The sequence below is a fragment of the Chiloscyllium punctatum genome, chromosome 41 (assembly GCF_047496795.1).
Source record: "Chiloscyllium punctatum isolate Juve2018m chromosome 41, sChiPun1.3, whole genome shotgun sequence".
NCBI lineage: Eukaryota > Metazoa > Chordata > Chondrichthyes > Orectolobiformes > Hemiscylliidae > Chiloscyllium > Chiloscyllium punctatum.
The window spans coordinates 34,095,534-34,116,272 of NC_092779.1; the positions used below are offsets into that span (position 1 = coordinate 34,095,534).

Consider the following 20,739-nt stretch of genomic DNA (forward strand, 5'->3'; position numbering starts at 1 on the left):
ATTGTAACCAGAACCAGCTCACTGTCAGTTCCTACTGGAATAGATGTTTTGGAATGGAGAGGAACGTGATCTTGACGGAAGTGTATTTACTCCTAGAAAAGGATCAGTCATTTAAGGCAATGACTCTCTTGAGAGGGAGTTTCAGGGCCAGATCTTCAAAAGTGAAGTATTATAGTCCCCAGTGAAGCTTAATGTGATTTTATGACTCACCATGTCATTAACATCTTTTGTGGGGAGAGTTACTGAGATGTTTTTGGGATCCATGCTAATTGCATTCACAATTTTTAATGTGTGCTGTAGGCTTTTTGATCACATACTTTTATCTGTGTTTACTGTATGTTAATTCTAGGTGTGAGAAGCATGTTGTGCATGTATTGTAGAATATATTACTGTTCAAATTTGTATCATAAAGGATTGCTGTTTTTTTCATAGCCATGGACAATTGTGGCTTTATTCCCTTACCAAACTCCCTGAAAGTCTCATTTCAGTCTCACTTTAAGAATAAAAGTTTGTAGTACCTAATCAGATCATAGCATAATTTGGTGATCTCATCCCAAGACCATAACATGAATTTGCCGCTCTGGTCAAAGATCATAATAATCCACATTTCCAGAAACAGGCCATTCAGTTCAACAGACGTTTGACAGTATAAATCTCTGGCTTTCAGTATTAATGATGAAACATAACCCACCAAATTAAACACCTCTGTGGTATGTCATTAGTTTTCCACTTATTGAGCTAAGCACTCTAACATAAGCATGGAAAAGGATTTTAACTTACATTCCTTGTTGACAACAGTTCTGGTTTTTCACTACATCGAAGGAGCCTTTGTCGTCAGCATTTTGCTGGCAGTCACAAGTCCATTCTGATAACTGTGGCTTCATGTGGTATCTGCTTGTTGTTCCAGTCGTTGTTTTTTGTGTTTAACTAACTCTGAAGCCTTGAATCTGTCATTATGTGTAAAGAAATATATCTGAGCTTATTCCTAACAAGGTTTAATTTACCGACTTTTTATTAATGGCCTACATTGTTAAAGTATTGCTTAAATTATGTTGATAGATCACAGTGAAGAGAAGATACTGTGTCATTCAAAACTAAGATTGTGACGCACAGAAAACAAATTGACTGAGGCCATCTCAGTCACATTGTTATTAATCCTTACCAGGTGGATCAGCATGATCAATCTGAGGTTAAATAGCAATTGCTGTCTGTGATTTGAAAACTTTTAGTACCTATCTTATAGTTTAGAATAAATGTGTGCGCACACACCATTCTGTGGAAGGGTCACTGGACCCAAGACATTAACTCTGATTTTTCTTCACAGATGCTGTCAGACCTGTTGTACTTTTCTAAGAATTCCTGCTTTTGATTCAGATTCACAGCATCCTCAGTTCTTTCAGTCTTATTTTTAAGAATAAATATATCCTGAATTGGAAGAGCATTTTGATTGTGTTGTAGCGTTCACTAAGAAGTTCATTCAAGTTCAAAACACATCTTTTAGTTTGTTTAATGTCTTGATAAGTAATGTTGCATTGGGTTTGTGTTTTTTTCTTGTTGTTCAATCTTGTGGCAATGATATTCAGTAACAAAAACATTCTGGCCTCTTCCAGTGATAAATGCTGTCAGAATTCCAAGCATTGTTTGCGAGCCTACAAAATAGCTGAAATTGTTTAACATAAACGTATAGACCTTCCATGACATTGCTAATGGGATTCTAGAATCTAGAGAATAGCTTCTGCTGTTTACACATTCAGGCTGCACCCGGAATGTGATTTGCACATCATTATCATGCTCTGAATTAACTGAAACAAAACAGTATTACTACCATGAAATAACACAAGAACAGGACGGGACAGGCTGAATGGCTTTCTTCTGAACCATAACATTTTTGTAAGGAGTAGATCATCCAGCTTCTCAGACCAGGTGCCCGCTAATCAGTACCACAATTCTCTTTCAAAGCTTTTGATTCATAATCCCTAATACCTACATATCACTGCCATGAAAGCACCAATTCTCCCATCATCTACAGCTTTTTCATGGAGACAATGATCCAAATTTCTGTCGCAAAATGTGAAAAGGTATGACTGTACTTGATTTCAAGCCCGATTGGCTTCACTCTAATTTAAAGATCATGTTCTTGATACCCGAAGTATGTCTACATGTCTACCCAATCTTATTGTTTTAATGGTTTAAACACCTCGATCTTTTCAGCAAATACAAACCTGTCTTCCTAAGTCTCAGTATAATCCTGATCATGAAAGCTAAGGATTTACAAATATTTGAACACCAGTTATTAGATTGCTTTGCAGCATTTACTTACGATGCAAGTAATTTTGTCAAAATCTTTCAACAATTCTTTGCTCTAAAATAAGTTTATTATTTGTTAGCATGCTATGGATTAAAGGATAGTATTTTATGAAGTGTCTGACTCCTCACCCTATGCCTATTTACTTAGTTATGTGAAACGTTCTTTAGATTTTAGTATTTATAGTAAGCGATGAAGCTGCCATTTATATAAAGCATCATCAAAAAGGTTTTTCCACCACCAGATCTTAGTAAGAACAGATAGCCATTCACCAAGCTCTGGGTCATACTGGCTATGGCTGGAATCAGGGCTCAAACTGAGCATTAGGTTCCTTTATTAACATCTCCCTCAGAGCAAATCACAAACATCAATATCTCCCCTTATTACTAAAAGCATCTTCTCCCAAGCATTCTTTTTTAAGTAGAATTATTTCATTTTATGTATTTGTCCTTGCAACAATTGCATTTCATGGTTGTTGTTGTACATTCAATCTTTCTGATTGAGTAAATGTAAGCCAAAGGTATATTAATTGGCTTGCATTTAGCCAAAGCAATATCTGAGTAAATTAGTGAGGTATACAGAAGGAATTTGAGCAGATCATAATTTTGATTAGATTCCCTACGGTGTGAAAACAGGTCCTTCGGCCCAACCAGTCCACACCGACCCTCCGAAGAGTAATCCACCCAGACCCATTTCCCTCTAATACTATGGTCAATTCACCTGACCTGCACATCTTTGGACTGTGGGAGAAAACCCACACAGACACGGGGAGAATGTGTAAACAGTCACCCAAGGCTGAAATCGAACCTGGCACCCTGGTGCTGTGAGGCAGCAGTGCTAACCCCTGAGCCACCGTGCTGCTCTATATAAATAGGGTGCTGTTTTAAAATATGACCCAACAGACCAGTTAGGACTGTTTATGCATTTACAAAGGTGAAAGTCAGAAAATGAAAAATATTGATTTACAACTTGGCAAAAGTAGGTTCACTGAGTTACTTCCAACTTCTCCGTTTTAGCAGACCTTTAAACTTTGAGCATTTACTGGGTATACCTTTAGTAATGTAAAATGCAGTGCATAGTACTATATATCATATATATAAATAATGGGAACCTTTTTCTCAGATATGCTTGAGAAATATTAAAATCAAACCATGCACTGAGATGAAAGAAATACAATTCTGTCTAAAGGTTACACAAAATAAATTAATTAGAGAGTCATACAGAGCAGAAGGCCATTCAGCATATTGTGAATGTGCCAGTTATTTGAAAACACTTTCCAATTAATACCACTGGTCTGCTCTTTGCTCGCAGCCTTATTCCGTGCCATCTGGTTGTATAAGGTAGTATTTCTAAAAGAGTTAACGTTGAAGTTGCATTGCTTAATGCAGTCTGACAATGTCTCAGTATTTTTTCATAGAATCATATACTCTTGCATTAGATCCTGGTGAAGTCAGAACTATCTGAAGGGATCAAAAGAGAAAAAGGGGAGAAAGAGGCAATAGGGCGCTGAGTTGGATAATTGGCTGTGATCATCATGAAATATGGAATAAACTCCAAGAGCAGAATTGTCTATTGCTCCTGTTTTGCATGCTGTATGTCATCTACGACCTCGGATAGTCTCATACCTATCCAGAGCAAGTCAATGAAACCTGTTCCTTTTGCTATCATGTAATAAACTGCTTCTTGTTATGTAGCACAAGTACCTTTTTTTTAAGACTGACCAGTGTTCTATCCCCAGCTTTGATAATGAAGTCCTCAGGCACAGCATAGAAGGCAGTTTAGTGGCAGCATTATGCAGCAAACTTTGTTTTAACTGGCCCCTTACGCACTGGCAAAAGTTATATGCGTCAGATACTGCTTAGTTTTTAAAATTTATTTACCTCAGTGTGAATATAAATAGAATTATTTAATAATTAGTCTATACCAAGACTGCCATATCATAAAAGCTGTATTTCAGTTAAGGAGCGAGAAAGGCAAATTTGAAAATTCGAAGAAAGAGTATAACAGAAGAAAAATAGAAGAATCTTGAAACCTGTCTAAGGTCGGGACGTTCATAATTTAAACTGTGTTTTTGCTGAGAAGATTTTTTAACACTGCAGCCTCAGACACATATTTTAGAAATTATGCATGAGGGCACGTATTCTGTCTTGGGCTATGAAAGGTAGGTATAAGTCTATTTTGTCTGTGAAGAAGCAGGAAACCTCTCTGTTTGCTGCAGTTGGTAGGAAAAACTCTGAAAAGGCAGGAAATTAAAATGTTGATTGTTTGAAAAGGTAGAAATCTCCAGTCAACAATAAAAAGATAGACTGTTTCTCTTGAACAAATTTAAAGATTGAAATAAGTAACTCAATACTGTTTTAATTGTTAATCTAATTTTCAAAGCTGTATTGGAAGAAATTCATACAGTAATGTGAAACTTTAGAATTTATAAGCTTACAATTAAACAAAAATAAAGAAATAAAGTACTAGTGAATTGTTACATTATAGAAGTATTCAGCATTTAAGACAACAGTATTTAAACAGCATTGATTTAAACATTGAAATGTTACAGGTATAAACAGGTTTTAAAGAAACAAGAATAAATAAACACATTAGGAAAAAATAAAAAAGGAAATAGCATTTACAAAAAGAATCTATGTCACCATGTGCCAAACAGAACACAGGGTTAGACATGTTGGATAAGGTAATTCTTATCAATCAAAATTAAACACTAATTCTGAAGCAGAAAAGTTAATGCATAATTGTATTCAGTGTGTCCTATAGTAGATGGCATTATTAATCACCAAAAATCAGAGTTCAGCATCTGAGGAATTAGTAGAGCTGAGGGATGTGGCTTGGAAGAAGAAATGTTCCATGTATTCCATATTAAGGCTAAAATAACTAGGACACATGGGTACACACAGCCACACCTTTTATTTGGAAGCAATTAGTGGAGTTAAAGAAGTTGGTCAGTGTGAGGACAAATTTAGCTAGGCAGAAGTCAGCAGTGGTGAATAGGAACTGGTTGGGAGAAAACAGAGAACTCCAGCCCATCCAGTGGAGCATAAGGTCTAGAGAGTGAAAAGGAGGTTAGTTATCACCAGGAATTGGAGAGTGATGAAGTGGCAGAGGGCATCAGAAGAATCATGAATGTAGAAAGGAAGAGGCCAGGCCAGCAGAGAAAAAAATAGTTGAGATGGAAAGATATCAGTTCAGTCTTAAAAACAACAGGCTTACCAGACTGTTCTTCCTTTTGGAATGGAGGTGGAAATGGACTGTTCAACTGGATGCTGGGTAGAAAAGATCTTCAATGGATTTTGAGGTTAGTAACAGTCCTGGAGGTGAAGGTTTGACATTCAATGCTGGAGCGACCTTGAAAGATTTGTACAATAAGGACTGATACTCAAGCATTAAAAACACCTCTTGGTCAATAACTGAATGCTTATCGACAAAGAGAAGGAAGAAAGGAGAGAACAGGGAATTTATACAGCATCTAGTGAGTTTTGAGAAGGTTTGTATAGCTCCTCTTTGAAGTGAAATTACTGCTATAATGTAAATTAGATTAGATTCCCTACAGTGTGGAAACAGGCCCTTTAGCCCAACAAGTCCACACCGCCCCTCTGAAGAGAGACCCCCCCACCCGACTAACACTATGGACAATTTAGCATGGCCAATTCATCTGACCTGCACATCTTTGGAATGTGGGAGGAAACCAGAGCACCCGGAGGAAACCCACGCAGACACTGGGAGAATGTGCAAACTCCACCCGAGGCTGAAACTTAACCTGGGACCCTGGCACTGTGAGGCAGCAGTGCTAGCCACAGTGCCACCACGGTCCATTTTGGTCCATTATCAAGTACATTTCTGTCCACAAAATGTACTAGATAATGTGCACACAGTTATCCACCAGAAATGGCAAAGAGTTTATGACCAGAATATCAGTTTTAAGACCATAAGACCATAAGACATAGGAGTGGAAGTAAGGCCATTCGGCCCATCGAGTCCACTCCGCCATTCAATCATGGCTGATGCGCATTTCAGCTCCACTTGCCAGCACTCTCCCCGTAGCCCTTAATTCCTCTAGACAACAAGAACCTATCAATCTCGGCCTTGAAGACATTTAGCGTCCCGGCTTCCACTGCACTCCGTGGCAATGAATTCCACAGGCCCACCACTCTCTGGCTGAAGAAATGTCTCTGCATTTCCGTTCTGAAATGACCCCCTCTAATTCGAAGGCTGTGTCCACGGGTCCTAGTCTCCTCGCCTAACAGAAACAATTTTCTAGCATCCACCTTTTCAAAGCCATGTATTATTTTGTACGTCTCTATTAGATCTCCCCTTAATCTTCTAAACTCCAACGAATACAATCCCAGTATCCTCAGGTGTTCCTCATATGCTAGACCTGTCATTCCAGGGATCATCCGTGTGAATCTCCGCTGGACACGTTCCAGTGCCAGTATGTCCTTCCTGAGGTGTGGGGACCAAAACTGGACACAGTACTCCAAATGGGGCCTAACCAGAGCTTTATTAATGGTGGTTGAAGATTAAATGTTGACCAGGATGCCAATGGAACAATTCTGCTTTTCTTTGAAAAGTGTCTGTGCTCCTTTAAGTTCACCTGAAACAAGAAACAAGAACCTTATTTAATGTTGGATCTGAAAGACTTTTTATTGTGCATCACACTCAGTGCTGGACTACAGTAGCCGAGATTACATACTCAACTCTCCAGAGTGGGACTTGAACCCTTGGGGATTTGGCTCAAAAGGTAGAATACTATATTTGTTATTTAAAGTGGGTCAGAAGGTATGATGTCATCACCAAGTCTCCGACTGATGCCACTGTAACCTAACAGTGTTGATACCATTAGCTTAATCCCCAACTCTGTACATGAAATGACAGTATTTCCACCACTCCTTGTGTCATCATTTAACAATAACGTTTCCTCATTTTCAACCAAAGGTAATAAAACAGGGAGGGGAGTCTTTTAAACAATTTGAATTTGGCATTGGGAATGGTTGCGGTATTGCATGTAGCAAAGTATTTGTATATTTTGACTGTAGCGATAACCATTGACCCAGTTAGCTTATGTCGGACTCAGAATGGAGGAAGACGTTATAGCTAGGTGGGAACAAGACATTGAGTGCATGTTCCACCAGTTTTGTCTTATTTCCCCTTCTCATCAAAAGTTTTAAATCTTGCTTTGTCTGATTCTTACCATTCACAGTTGCATTTACAGCATTTGCAGGTGATTGGCTGCCTGCAACACTTCCAACGTTTGCAGTTACAAACTCCAGTGAAACCGAATCTCATCAGTATTCACCATTCGTTCTGTCCCCTCAGCACTAACTGCCTGAACATTAATTTGCATCACCAGATGAAGACAACAGAAAGCTATATTGATCTGAGTTAGAAATGATTACAAAAAAACATACAGTTGTTGAAGCAAAAGAGAATTTTATGAGTGAACTTGGAGAAAGGTGCATGACTATTACATACTTTTTGTTCAGTTTTAACCTCCAAATGCCTTTTATAGATATTTTAAACTAACTTGTTCATATATGCTATGAAACACCTTCTGCAGGTGGAACTTGAACTGGGGACTTCTGTTGCAGAGGTCATGCCCCAAGAGCCTTTATGATAGGTTCAATGAATCTTGCTTATCCATAGGTATTTTTAATCAGCCTAGTTTTAGTTATATGTCTAGGGTGAATGGAACTTGAACCTGTAGCCCAGAGATAGGAACGACATCAGTGTACCACATATACTGAGCATGATACTTCAAAATGAGATGTGAGAACAGAAGAATAAACGTTTGGTTTTTAGGTTCTGGGCTCCAGGCCTTGCACACCTTAAAACAAGATGTTATCCCAGCTCTCAGAATATTTTTGCTGTAAACAACATAAAAATCTCAGAAAACTAGTTTCAAATCTGCATGGTTGTTTGTTCATTTCCCTGAGGATCTAATTTCTGTTTTAAAAAATATGACAGGATTTCAGTTTACAGATTCTTGACAGCTCCTGAAATTTAACTGTTATGTTCAAGTTTTACAAATGACAGCTTCAATGTGGTCTGCTTAAAAGTCAGTCAAACCATGTCACATCACTTGGAAATTTATTTATGGTGAGAAATTATCACAGAGAATGTTGCTGTATATTCAGACCATTCACTGTCACTTTAGCTCAGCTGTATTTTTTAATTAAGTTAAAGGTAAAGTCACCAAAGTCCTACCAGACCAAAGGGCTACTCTCTCGATCAAGGCAACTGGTGATAGTTTATCCGGAGGCTCAGCATACCTCAGGCAAAGAGAGGGGTTCTGAAGCAGAATCATTCATGGTAGCATCAATTATGAATGGGCTTTATCTGCATCAGAACTAACTGACAGCTTGAATGTATAATATAAATGTATATTATTCAGGAAGAATTTATCATTTCTCATTATCCCTTTCTCATGCTCTTGATCTGATCCCATATACTGGGCTACTTCAGACTATGCTAGAAGTCCTTAATTATTCTGTTACGACTCCTGAGTTAGGAGATGTGAACTAATTGCTTCAATTACTCCATTCCTCCAACAGTTACAACAAAATTTGAATTTAAAAAGGGAGGTGACAACACCGATTATATACAGTATTGTTGCAATAAAGGTAAACATGGATTATCAATATTCAATTTGACTTTAATACCCAATACCCTTATGGACTAAAATGATTTTTAAAGAGGATGGATACTGACCTAAAGTAGTTGCTCCGATTATCTGACACAGACTGAGGCAAGTCCAGGGAACTCATACTGAACGCACAAAACCAGCTCCGTTCAAACAGGAGATGTGAATGTTGTTGGTTAGCTCATCACTAATTACCCTGCTGCAGGTGGTGATGAGCTGACTTCTCCAGCATCTGCAGTCCTCACTTTCTCCTTAAAGAATATGAATAGCTTGCTCTTTGTCTCTCTCTCTCACTGTTCCTTATATCTTGAAAGGAGCATCCAGTGAAAAATAACTCTGGGAAATAACCATTGACCAAGAACTTCAGAATTCGACAAATGGCACATCTGCTGAAGAAACAAGTCAGCAGCTAAATAGTTAGGAACCCTTGCAACTCCAGGATTCTCAAAACTTTAAACTGTCTCTGCTTTTTTTGTTTCTGATCATATTAGCCACCCTGCTCTTTTCATTTTTAAAGTTACCACTTGGAATTGTGTGCTTGTCACTTTTTGTAACCTTCTCTTAGGGTTAGTAGATAATAAAATCCTGCTTTCTTTCACTCAAGAACCTTGGAATTGGCAGATATATTTTGATCTTGTTGACTAAATTTTTAAGTGACAGCTGTGTGCCAAAAAAGAATTACAAAAAATTTTGTTGTTTCATACCAAGGAGTTTGCAAAGAGGGCAGCTGATTCCCTTACTTACCTGTTGTAACTGAATTGCAAACAGTATATAACTCACTTGTCCACAAATCAGCCAGATTCCTTCAGTAACAATAAAGAATTAGATTATATGAACAAAACTTACTTAAGCAAAGATGTAAAAGTTTTTTAAAAAATTTTGAACTGTGCAAAAATATACAGCCATCTTTCTTGAAAAGTAACACACACCCTTCAAAGTGTGTTTTTATAAAAGTACTTTGATCAAGAAACAGTTCAACTCAGGGAAAAAAAAATCACATTCTTTAAACATTGGTCTGTATCAGACGTTGCTTTGTTAATAAACCTGTTGGCACCAAGATTTTTTTTCCCTGAGAATCAATTGTGGATGGCTGAATTCTTCTTATCTGGAGACAGTGGTTTTCCTTCAAGAGCTCTCAGGTTGCAACAATGAAGATATGTTCTGCAGACGTCCTCCACTTGTGGTGCTGAGATATTCCAGTTGGTTTGCAACTCTCAGACTTTGTTGAGAGGGCTTTAAAAGATAGAGAGGGAACAAAGGCGTTTGCTTGAGGCAAGATGTCTCTCTGACTCTACGTTCAAATTCAGTTACTTTATTACATACAAACTGGGTCAAGCGGCTTCTCTTTGAGTGTGTTACCGACTTGATGTTTCTAGTTGAACAGCTTGCGTTCTCCAGCAACATTGACCCCTGATGTAACCATATCCTTGACTTTGTAAAGTGTTCTTTCCAAAATGTTGACAGTGCAGATATGTGTCTGCTGTTCTATCTCACGGTCAGTATTTTAATATACTTTTAAGAGACAAGCTCATGTTATCATCACTGTTTCATAGCATGTGCCATGAGGGCATAGATATCTCAAACTCCACCTTAGTTGGGATCACTTGAAGCATGTTGTGCTACTAGATGTGTGCTTTTCTGTTGTAAACCAATAACCTTAAATTAACTCTTACGTGTCTGTGATTGTAATAATTGTATAAAACAGCCGGTGGTAATAAACATGCGTTGGATTTTTTTGATGGTTACGTTATCCATACCTGCTCTCTTGCATTATGAGGGAGAACAGAAGCATTGCTGCCTCCAGCAATATATCCTGCTGAAGGCAAAACTCAAGGTCCAGTCAATAATATTCTAAAATAATATTTCAGATAACACATCCTCAAAACAATTTGGTTTAGCAGCAAGTCAAATGAGCATTTACTTCACATCTTGGTAGTGCTGGTAATCTAACAAGCAGCAGGATAGCATATGTGCAAGCGGATTTAAACTTGAGGCAGACTGGGAATGCAGCAAAAAGGAAGGATAACTTAGGACATCTTATGACTTCCAATATCTCCAATGATAAGAACGTTAGCATTAAGGCACTTTACCTGAATGCTCGTAGCATTCGTAACAAAGCAGATGAACTAATGGCACAGATCATCGTGAATGATTATGATGTGGTAGGCATCACGGAGACATGGTTACAGGGGGGTCAGGACTGGCAGTTAAATATCCAAGGATTTTCAACTTATCGAAAAGACAGGGAAGTGGGCAGAGGGGGCGGGGTTGCCTTGTTAGTTAAGAACAAAATTAAATCTATGGCACTTAATGACATCGCGTCGGATGATGTGGAGTCTGTGTGGGTGGAATTGAGGAACCACAAAGGCAAAAAAACCATAATGGGAGTTATGTACAGACCTGCTAACAGTGGTCAGGACCGGGGCACAACATGTACCGGGGTTTAGTAAGGGGGAGGTTGTGCCTGACAAACCTGTTGGAATTCTTTGAAGAGGTGACAAGTAGGTTAGACCAGGGAAACCCAGTGGATGTGGTCTATCTAGACTTCCAAAAGGCCTTTGATAAGGTGCCACACGGGAGGCTGCTGAGCAAGGTGAGGGCCCATGGTGTTCAAGGTGAGGTACTGGGATGGATTGAGGATTGGCTGTCTGACAGAAGGCAGAGAGTTGGGATAAAAGGTTCTTTTTCGGAATGACAGCTGGTGACAAGCGGTGTCCCGCAGGGTTCAGTGTTGGGGCCGCAGCTGTTCACGTTATTTATTAATGATCTGGATGAAGGGACTGGGCATTCGAGCGAAGTTTGCTGATGATACAATGTTAGGAGGACAGGCAGGTAGTACTGAGGAAGTGGGGATGCTGCAGAAGGATCTAGACAGTATGGCAGAGTGGTCCAGGAAATGGCTGATGGAATTCAATGTGAGCAAATGCGAGGTCTTGCACTTTGGAAAAAAGAATACAAGCATGGACTACTTTCTAAACGGTGAGAAAATTCGTAAAGCCAAAGTACAGAGGGATCTGGGAGTGTTAGTTGAGGATTCTCTAAAGGTCAACATGCAGGTTGAGTCTGTGATTAAGAAAGCGAATGCAATGTTGTCATTTATCTCAAGAGGGTTGGAATATAAAAGCACCGTTGTGCTACTAAGACTTTATAAAGCTCTGGTTAGGCCCCATTTGTAGTACTGTGTCCAGTTTTGGTCCCCACACCTCAGGAACGACATACTGGCACTGGAGCGTGTCCAGTGGGGATTCACACGGATGATCCCTAGAATGGTAGGTCTAACATACGAGGAACGACTGAGGATCCTGGGATTGTATTCATTGGAGTTTAGAAGATTAAGGGGAGATCTAATAGAAACTTACAAGATAATACATAGCTTGGAAAGGATGGACGCTAGGAAATTGTTTCCGTTGGGCGAGGAGACTAGGACCCATGGACACAGCCTTCGAATTAAAGGGGGTAAATTCAGAACAGAAATGCGGAGACATTTGTTCAGCCAGAGAGTGGTGGGCCTGTGGAATTCATTGCCGCAGAGTGCAGTGGAGGCCGGGACGGTAAATGTCTTCAAGGTAGAGATTGATAAATTCTTGATGTCACAAGGAATTAAGGGCTATAGGGAGAATGCGGGTAATTGGAGTTAAAATGCCCATCTGCCATGATTGGATGGCAGAGTGGACTCGATGGGCCGAATGGCCTTGCTTCTATGTCTTATGGTCTTATCATGAGTTGAATGATTCCACAGAGCCGATCAGGAAAGAGTCCAGGGATTAAAAACCAGTGAGATTACAAGCATTTAGTTGCAGTAAGAAATGAATGAAGGCTTTGATTTGAATCAACAGAAGGATGTAGCATAATTCAAGAAATGTTGTATTGTTGGTGTTTAAGACTCTTTGCCCTCTGTAAGTCTGATCAACCAATTGTATAACAATAATATCTTTGTATTTGTACGGAGGTGGGGAGACATAAGGATTCTGGATTTTTGATTTGAAGACAGATAGATTTATACTTCTATCACTAATTTCACAATCTCAAGATGTCTCACAGCACTTTACAGTCAATGACAGGCAATTGACTGTTAGAATGCAAGAGATGCTTTAGGAAATTTGCACACTCCACATAAACGGTGAGATAAATGACCAACTAAGCAGTTTGAGGTAGATTCATAGAATGGTTGCACTGCAGAAGTTTATTCAGCATATTGAATCCCTGCCAGCTCACTGTATGAGCAATTTGTTTAGTCCCACTCCCCTTGTAGTTGATAAGGGATGAATATTTGCCAGGTCACTGGGAAATATTCCCTTGCTGGTTTCAAATCATGCAGGAGTCTTTCATGTCCACCTGAGACGGATAAAAGGCCTTCAGAAAGATGGCACCTCCATTAATATGGGTTCAAGTCTTTGGAGTCTCAGAAAAGGTTAATGGGGCATCAAAGTATAAAGGAGTATGTCTCGTTCACAGGGACCCTTGCGCTACCTGCATTAGTCATGTCAATCTTCATTATCAAAAGCTTACCAATAGCTAGTCAATGTCACTGATGGTCATCAGTGGATATACCAGACTTCAGGTGCTCAATGGCAGGTAACATAAACAGCAGGAGCTGAGGCTTCAAGTCAACCTGAGCTTTGCTCTGGAAACCCCAACAAACTATGCGAAGGCAGCAAACATCTCTAATCATTTGTAAATTAGTCATCATTAATCAAAGGTCAGCAGGGAGATTTCTCAGTTAAAGTTTCCAAAATTATGAAGATCATTGATTCATGCAAGTGCTCAATGTGGTAAAGTGCTCAAATAATGAAGCACACAGTTTGTAAATTGGAATCAAGAAAACTTTCTTCCGGGTGATAAAATTAGGGAATCGGATTTCCATGTGAATAATATAAAGCCCTTCAATAAATTATAAATTCTTCTTTATATGCATGGATTTGGCCTGATGATAGGAACAATCTGTAAAAGAGACTGGCTCCGTGGACTTGAGATTCTCTCTGTCTGTCTTTCTGATGTATGGGCTATTGCTCCGACACTTTTGAGAAGAAATGTTTGGCAGCCTGAGGGTTTAATTGTGATCTAAGAAATGTGATGTACAAATCTGTTCTTCATAGATTAATGCTTTGGAGCAAATCAGGAACCTAACCACCAGGGGGACTTGTCAGACTCCTCTGAATTATTAGTAAAATGTTTTTTATGGAGATTAATGATGCAGTCTGAAGCATCCTTTATGCATCTGCTCAATATGCAAAATGAGAGTTGTGTTTTATAACACTTAAAAATGTTTAGAATTAAAAGCTTGCAGTAATGTAGATTAAAGGAGTGAAAAAAATGGAAATATGTCTTAATGACTGTCATCAAGTTTATGTTGAATTTCAGGGTTTGAAAACGAGAAAATTTTCATGAAATGACCAGTTTCAGAGACCATCACTTAAACAGATTAAAAACACTGTAGTTCAGTTTGAAACATTAATTGGGTAATTTATCGAGCCAAGAACTGTAAAAGTTTCTTTTGATTTCAGTGTTAATATTTGAAAGTAAAAGACTTGCAATTGTACAGTGACTTCTGTGATCTGACAACAATGAAAGGAGTGTTTTCCAAATGTAATCACCATTGTAATTTAAGAAACAGAACTGATTTGCACACCTCAAAGTACTTAAAGACCACAACGAGATAAATAAGTAGATAGCAACTGACATAAAACATAGACCAAGGCATCGACAATGACCAGGAAAAGATCTCTTCATTTTTCAAACAATCAACATGGAGCTTGTTTTGACATTTCATTTGATGGACGGTACATCCAAAGTGACTGTCTTTCAGTACTGCACTGGGAGTGTTAGCTTATGGTTTCTGTTCAATTCTCTGGAGTGGAACTTGAACGTACAAGCTTCCAACTCTGAGGAGAGAGTGCTTCAGCTGACACCATAAAGAACCTGTGTTTCACAGCACAACACAGCTATAAAAATGCTCAATGGCAATGATTGAAGCATCCTATTCTTTATTTCCAGCTGGACCTTTGGTGGATTGATTCATAAAAACATGAGTATAGTAAAGGTCACCTGCACTCAGTGGGATTCAATACAAAATGGGGACAGACATATTTGACCAACTCAGGTTTTTGTTTGGTCGGTGTGAAGGAATTGTATCTCTCAGCGTTGACCGTCTATAGACAGAGTGTACCATCAGCTTATTGTTAAGACATTGCGTCTGTCATTTCAATTCTGTTTTGCTGGCAGTAGAGGATATACACTGAAATAAATTACAGACTATAATTTTCAAGATTTGGAAAAGAATAGTTAAAATGGAATAGAAGATAAGTTGGTGTGAAACTCCCAGAAAAATTGCCACCATTAAAAAGCAAAGTGTTATCTGAGCGATGGCAGGTAAATTTATCTTTAGCTGATTGTGGCATAATGTTGAGAAAATTGAAAAAAGAGAAAAAGTAAAATGTTCCATTTTCTGTGATGTTAGGAGAATACATAACCCTGATCATTTTTAAAAATCAAATTTTGAGGTAGTTAAACGAAAGGAATGGTTTGTAGGGTTGGGCATTATTTGTTCCAGTTCTTTGCATTTTGTCTTGAGGGAGAATCACACTGGAGGACAAACAGAAGAAGAATGTTCCTGCTCGCAGGCAAAAGACAAAAGATGAAAAAGAATTCTGTCAGCCTCTGGGTTAAAATTAAGAACGAGTATAAAAAGATGGGCTGTGTTTTTAATGAGGCTGACAGCAGATGTTCACTACAGATCTTAACTTGATGCCGGAGTCTGTTTCCATGGTAATGGGAAATGGTAATTACTGAGCCTGAGCTCTTTTTCTCTCTCCGCGCTCCGTGACACATTGGTGATTTTAATGGATTTGATCTCTCTCTCTCTGCTTAATTGTCATATCCCTCCATCTCCTGCCTGACAGGCTGATATACATAAGATCGGGCTGTTAGTGCCTGCACAATGCTTGTACTGCCGAGAGATGTTGGAGAGGTGGGCAGGCATCTTGAGCTATCTTGCACGATTGGACATTTGTACAGAAGCACTAGCCAATCCGCACGTAGACAGGTAGAGATTACACTATAAACACAGGCAGAGCTGCTCACTCCTCTTCAGATTTGGAGCTTTGCTGCTTGGAACTGTTAGCAGCTCATCTCCTTTAGACAGATTGAAGGTATTTTGTAAAATATCTTGCATTACGAGACCACCATAGGGGACACTATTCTTGTGGTAGTGTCGTCTGATAATTTTGGAACAAGACTGTTGTTCTCCTCTCACCCACCCATCCTCTCCAGACCCTACCTATACCCCTATGCTTTTCTTTTGAGCTCCGCTAATATAGGTTTACAACCTGTCACTATGGACCAGCAGTGCCTATGTGAGTAGCTGATATATTTCTCGTACATGGTTGCAGCTGTTTGCTGAATGTACAGGTTATTTTTATTCTGTAATTTACATGGTAATGACTCTGTTTTGTATTAACTGACAGAGGTAGGAGTGTTGACCTAGGATTTACAAGTTGCCCAGCTTCTTTTTGCCGCCTGTTTGTTTCCTTTTCCTTAATTTGTTGTAAGCTTATAGATTTGATATCCTGATGGTTGTGACTTTGCAATTACACTACTCTAATGCCTGGTGGGATAGGGACTGCTGCTTAACATGTATTTTATTAATGGTGATGCTATTAATCCATGAGGGAAAATGCTTCCATCAATAAAAATAAATGGAACAGAAGGATCACTGACACCAACAGCTATTAAAGCTGTTAATATCTTGACTGTGCAGGCTTTGCCCTTAGCAGGGTATGGATCCATGCAAATAAAGCCTGCTACCATTAAAATTTGCATTCAGTAATCCAACCCTAGATGGTCAGATAGTAAATAGAGCAAACTGAAGATTCATTGTGATCTAATCTTCTTTGGGCAACAGAATTGTCTGAGGGGACGTTCAATTTCTTTGTCAGATCCATGTTCAGAAGTTGTTTGGAACCAGGAAACCCAGGCAGTATATGTTACTTGTTCTGTGAGATTTATTTCCATAATTCCTGTAATGACAATGCTTAAATTTCTCTTGTACAAATGGTGTATCAAAGTTGTGTCCCAATATTTCAGCAACCTCTCTACAAAGTTCTGGCCCCTGAAATGCAGTGCTCCTGTTAATATAAACACAATAAGCAGAGCTGTGTAAATAGTGATTAGCTCATATTCCAGTGCAGTACAGAAAGTATTCTTTCGGTTTAATTGGATCTCAAATGAACAGATCTAGCTGAAAGCTGCACAAGTTAAATCTTGAATAGATTCACTTGTCACGTAAGCAGGAGCTTGTCTTTCTTTTATTTTAGAATAAGTGTCTCAAAACCTTTTCTGCATGATGATTAAGCTTGTGCTAAAGAGGGGCAAGAAAGATCCACTGCTGTTTGTGTTGCTAGCTGTCATATAATTTTGATATGTGTTTTGTGGGAACACAGGAATTAGATGGTGGGTCTCCAGCAGCTTTCCTGAATTTAGAGTCCACCTCCCAGGTTATCTGTCAAATGGCACTGTAACACGGTAACTGAGTTGTGTGGCAGCAGCAAGTGATTTTGTGATTCATATTCTTTGAAGAGTTTGAAAATTGCAGGAATGGCTCTGAGAGGTTCTGTACCAATTCTTTAGCTGTTCTCTCTTTTTATGAAAGCACTTGAGAGTCTGAACTAATTAGCTAATTGTATTAAAGCTCTGTATAATGCCAGAAGGTGATAAGTAACTTTACTGATGATTACCTGCAAATCAAGTCTGTTACGAATTTGTTTTTGTTCTTGTTACTTTCCCTGATTCATTCGCTTGTCTCAATAAGAAGGAAAACTTGCACTTTTCTACTGCAGCATTTACTACTTTAAAGAAATATTTTAGTAGCAAAAAATGCTCTGGAACGTCCTGACGTTTTGAAATATGGTATATAAATGTAAACCTTTTCACAACCTCTGGACATTCTAATGCACATTGCAACAAATGAAACTTTTAATGCTGTCACCAATTTGTGTTTAGCAAGATCCCATAAACAACAAGATTGCCCACAGCAGTAAAAGCTGAAGTAAAAGCCCATGGCTAATCTGGTTTTTACTTTGACCAGGTTGTTCATGCCTTGCTCTCATTTCATCTGTAAGATGGCATCTGTGACAGTTCATCAATGCCAGTCTAATTTGTGTGCTCAAATCCTGGAGTGGAGCTTGAACAATTACCTTACCAATCACGTAGTGAGAGTGGAAACAATTGATTCAAAATGTCCCGAAAGATGCAATGTTATGGGACTACTTGGTGGAAAATAAATAAGTAAGAAGAGTCTGCCAAGGATTTATTTGCCAATAATTAAGGATCTAGTGTGTGTCCATTTCCTAAGCTTGCAGCTTTCAAATTTTACAGAGCCCCCTCACCTTGCTGTTCCTTGAATATTGTTAACAATCCATCCTGTAATCTACACCTTTCAGATTAAAGCAAAGTAATTAATCAATAACATCATAAGTGCTTCAGTAACATAAACTGTGCAGTTGATTGTTAAAATTATTTTTACAAATACATGATGTTTCCTCTTTTGCTTTATTAAGCTAAAGGTGGTGTTTTAGTGACTGAGAAAGGAAGTAGAATCCCTACAATGCAAGAGCAAGCCATTTGGTCCACCAAGTCTTCACCAACCCACCCAGATCAATCACCCCCTCCCCTAAACTTAGTCCCTGTGACCTGCATTTCCCATGGTTTATCCACTGGCCTGCACATTTCCTGGCCACTTTAGCCAATCCACCTAACTCGCACATCTTTGGACTGTGGGAGGACCCAGAGGAAACCCGCACAGATATGAGGCGAACATGCAAGCTCCACACAGACAATCACCTGAAGGTGGAAACAAACCTGGGACCCTGGCGCTGTGAGGCAGGAGTGCTAACCACTGAGCCACCATGCTGCCCTATAAGCCATCAACATTTAGGCTTTGTGACTGGTCCACCAACTATAAAAGCTGTTTAATTGCTAATTACTGTTAGCTGTTTTAATGGGAGATGTTGTGATGTGAAAACTAGTTACATGGCTTACTTTCAAATGGAAGAAAATAACAGATTTTGTGATATTCTGTCCATGTGTTTGGATAATTTGAGTCTAACCTGTTTTATGATTTTGAATATTATGTGTTCAATCATTAACTTAGGGAATCTTTGGTTTTCAGATATGCATGACTTTGCAAATGTTTTCAGTTATGGGACACCTCACTCAAATAACCATTATTTCTATGTGAGCATAGATGGTGAGTGTTGGAATGTTATTCAACATTATTTGCATTACAGCAAGTCCTGTATTTACCCAACCTTTACACAATGACATAGTGGTAAGGTTACTGGTCTAGTCATCCAGAACCCCAGTCTCATGCTCTGAAGACATGAGTTGTAATCCTACCATGGCAAATTGCATAATTTGATTTCAATAATATCTAGGATCAAAAGCAAGTCTGTTATTTACCATGTAACCATTGTTGAATCTCGTAAACCCATCAACTTCACTAATGTCCTTCAGGGAATTAAATCTGCCATCTTTACCTGGTCTAGCTACAGGTAACTCCAGACCTGCAGCAATATGGTTGAATCTGAAATGGTTTAGCAAGACTCAGTTCAAGGAAAATTAGCTTGGCCAACAAATACTAGTCTTGCCAGCAATGCTAGCACCTCACAGAAGAATTTTTAAAAATGTGTATCTTCCATCAGGAATCATTCAATGTCAATCAAGTCTCTATAGTTCCCCAAACCAGAAAACTGGAATAAGTTACACTGATTTGTTAATGCGTCAGGATGGATTAACAAACTCCGATCAAGTTTGGAAATAAGCAGTTTGCAATGAGTTTGTTCTTCTGACCTTAGATTATGAGTAGATCAGTAGTGATCATTCATTCAGATGCTCCAATATTGTTGAGTTGGCTAACAAGTTATCACTTTGATTTTGTGTTTGATTTCAGCCTGATCTTCCAGTGCTGAATTCACTTCTCTCTGTTGCATGTAATATTTTTCAACCCCCATGAGTTTGAGGCAGTTTGGGTTCTGGTTGTGTTATGCTATAAAATTCCTCTATTCTGTACCATGTAAGCAATTGCAGATCCCTGCTATTCTTTGCTTTCAAGTTCCCTTCTTCATTCCCTTCCTGATGAAGGCTTTTGCCCGAAACCTTGATTTTCCTGCTTCTCGGATGCTGCCTGACCTGCTGTGCTTTTCCAGCACCACTCTAATCTTGACTCTAATCTCTAGCACCTGCAGTACCTACTTTCGCCTAATTCCCTTCTTAAACCCATCCACCTCTCTAGCTCTCTTTCCTCATTTTCAGACACTTTTAAAGCCTACCTTTCAGATGAGATGACAAATTGAGACAGCATCGTAGATGAACCTTAAAAGAGCCCTTGGCTTTATTTGAAGAAGAGTCTCCCTGGAGTCCTGTTTGGCATTTATTCCTTATTCCATGCTTCAGTCAGACTTTCCAGTCATTTAACTTGCTCTTTGTAGGATCTTGCTGTGTAGATTGATTGCTGTGTTTTCTACATTAGAACAGTGATTCCAACTCAAAAAATACTACTTTTGTGTAAAGCCTTTGGAATTTAATGATGTTTTGAAAGGAGTGACACAAATACGTTTTTGTTGTTTGTCTTTATTCTTTACTTATAACCTTGACCAAGCTTTTGGTCACCTCTTTTGGCTCTCTGTCAGTTTTCATCTGATAACATTCCTTTGAAACACCTTACATTTCATATCCTCCTCTTTGCACTTGTATTATATCCCCATAGTGCATCTCCCATACTCAGAATCTTGTGATG

General features: G+C 38.8%; 1 protein-coding gene across 14 annotated transcripts in view; it reads left to right on the top strand.

Annotated features, from left to right (window-relative positions):
* The window catches only part of elmo1 (engulfment and cell motility 1 (ced-12 homolog, C. elegans)), a 281,631-nt gene that overhangs the window by 213,728 nt on the left and 47,164 nt on the right, over positions 1-20,739 (top strand). The window contains exon 1 of one of the 14 annotated variants that reach the window (XM_072560708.1): positions 15,999-16,096. The exons of 12 other annotated variants lie outside the window; for them this stretch is intronic. The gene's annotated coding sequence lies outside the window, so the exon portion shown is untranslated. One more of the 14 variants, XM_072560707.1, reaches the window with a different exon arrangement.